Raw genomic sequence first — 2,502 nt, 5'->3', positions numbered from 1 at the left:
TGATTCCTCTGTGTCCACTTAGGTGTCCATCGGTTCGTACCCATTTGCTGGTGAGCGCGAGCACGTGGTGCTCGTGTGTCCATTCTTGGGCTACCTGGCTTACTGGAACGGGTTCCAGCTCTGGCCAGGAGAACCACGAGAGGTGCCCTCTCACCGCTGCTCCTCCTAGCTGAATAGCACTCCGTGGTGTCCACGCGCCACGGTGGCCTGCGGGGGACGTGCCCCCACTGTGGGGCGGGCGCCCAGCCTGGTGTCTTCTCTGAGGCCCCGTGGCTGCTTTTCCCCCCCGCAAGGGGAGAGCCGCGGAGGTGGGGACCGCCTCCTCGTGGGGACGTACACCCAGCTCTCCACGTCGGATTCCGGGGCTCTCTGTCCTGCCAGAAGGCCCAGCTGGCCTGCGGGTCCTTAGAGTGGCAAAAACATCCGAAAACTGAGATTGAGGGTCCGGTGGTTGTCTGCACTTTTGTGCTGGGCACCCCAGGGAGGCCCGGGGGCTGGCTGGACAACGCGGTCTGCTGGGCAGGGGGGGGGGTGTGGAGGAGCAACTGATGCCCTTTGCACTTTGGGTAGCAAGTGTCTGAGGTGTCTCTGAGCCCTGCGCCATGTCGGGGGGTGGGGTGGGGGGGTGGGAGGTCGGGGGGGGGGTGGAGGAGCAGGAGGAGGAGGAGGAGGAGGTGGGAAGGGCCGTGGCCTGCAGTCGTGTTCCCGGGGTGGCTTCTTCCACAGGCTGCTTGGCCTGGGCTCCCTGCACCTGGGCCTTTGGAGGACTGGCCCTGTGCTTGCCAACGCTTCCCCTGCAGGGACCCAGAGCTGGGAGGTTGCATCTCTCAGCCCTGGGTCGGGCAGAGCCCCAGCGGGCCATGCCCACAACCTCTCTCAGCACGGGTCCCCCAGAAGGCTCCTTTGGGACCAGGATTCTCTTGCGGGTGACTCTTTAAGGTCTGGCCCCTGGATGGAGGGGCACCAGGAGTAGAGGAGCAGGAAGGGGAAGGGGGTGGCCATGCGAGGGGACACTTTCAGGCCAAGTCCCAGCTTCAGCCTGATCCTCCTGGGAACCCCGGGGTGTACGTCACACCTCCTGGTTGTCCCGCTCTGAGACAAGGGCTCTGAGACAAGGAGCCGGGCTGCGCATTCCCCCAGCAGCCAGTCGTGGGCTGAGGACACCTGGGGCGTTGGGAACTCCCTGGCTTCTCCTTAACATCTGGAGCTGCTTGTGAATCGTGCCGCCACACACACCCGAGTGCAGGTGTCTTCTGCACAGACTGCGGGCCTCACTCTTCTGAATGCCGCTAGCTCGCCACCCACCCACGGGTGAACCTGGTCAGGGTACTTTCTCTCGGGGGCAGACTCTGATCCTGGCGGGCTACCGGTGTTTCTGTTTGCTCGTTTCTTTCTTCCATTTCGGGAAAGGCTTCCTTACTGGGTGTGGAAATCTCCTATGCCTTTCCTCGCCTATTCTGTCAGCTTTAAAATTCTCTTTCAGTTGCCACCCTCACAGATGGATTAGGAAACTCTTTCCGGTGCACTCATTAGTGAAATGACCTCAATGAAGCTGGAATCCAATATCTAATCGCCGATTTTTAGCGAGTCCACACGCCAGGGTGGTCGGGGTCCAATGCAGCCCCGGCCAGGCCCAGGCCCCTTGGACTGGGCCACAGGAGGACACAGAGGAGGGTCCCGGCCCCCACGGTCGCGTTGCCGGCAGTTCTCCAAGGGCTTGGGCGTTTTCCAGAGGTAGGAGATGGAGGGGACTGATTTCTTCAGCGCCCCACAAACCACGCCACCCCACCCATGGGACACATCCCTAGAGAGAGAGAGAGACGCCCCATACACTCGCTCCCCTCCCCCATGCGCTGTGCCCCAGCCAGGGCCCGGGGGAATAGGCGGCAGCCCACACACAGGGTGGGGGGCGCAGCTGAAAGGGGTTGTCAGGGATGGCGGACCCTGCCTGGGGTCAAAGGGCGGGCGACCCGCGCGTGCGCAATCAGCGGCGGCGGCGGCGGTGGCGGCGGCGGCCACGAGCTGGGGGTGGGCCAGGCGAGGAGAGGAAGGGGGCTGGAAGGTCTCCACCTTGGCGAGTCCAGCCGTGGAGGCGCATCTTGTGTGAGTGTGAGTGAGTGAGTGTGAGTGTGTGTGTGTGTGTGTGTGTGTATAGAGAGACAGCCCCCCACCCCGGCCCGCCGCTCCCTGCCCGCCCCGCCCCGCCCCGCCCCGCCCCGCCTGTCACCCCCGTCCCTCGGAGCCCGCCGGACCCGGCCGGTGAACTCAACAGGCCCGGCCCGGTGCGGGTCAGCGCCGGCGCGGGGCCTGGGGCGGGGGGAGGAGGCGGCGGGGAAGCGCAGAGAGGCTCGGCTTCTTGAGCGGGGCAGGGGCGCCCTCCGCCGTCTAGGGCCACGCCACCCTGAACGCGCCCGATCTCGTCTGGTCTCGGAAGCTAAGCAGGGTCGGGCCTGGTTAGTACTTGGATGGGAGACCGCCTGGGAATACCGGGTGCCGTAGGCT

General features: G+C 65.1%; 1 non-coding gene across 1 annotated transcript; it reads left to right on the top strand.

Annotated features, from left to right (window-relative positions):
- The first annotated feature begins 2,383 nt into the window (after positions 1–2,383).
- On the top strand, positions 2,384–2,502 carry LOC142865296 (5S ribosomal RNA). The gene has a single exon (XR_012915599.1). It is a non-coding gene; the product is annotated as a 5S ribosomal RNA (ribosomal RNA).

Source organism: Microcebus murinus, chromosome 28 (genome assembly GCF_040939455.1).
Source record: "Microcebus murinus isolate Inina chromosome 28, M.murinus_Inina_mat1.0, whole genome shotgun sequence".
Classification (NCBI taxonomy): domain Eukaryota; kingdom Metazoa; phylum Chordata; class Mammalia; order Primates; family Cheirogaleidae; genus Microcebus; species Microcebus murinus.
The sequence above is the reverse complement of the archived record's forward strand: the minus strand, read 5'-3'. Positions and strand labels throughout refer to the sequence as shown.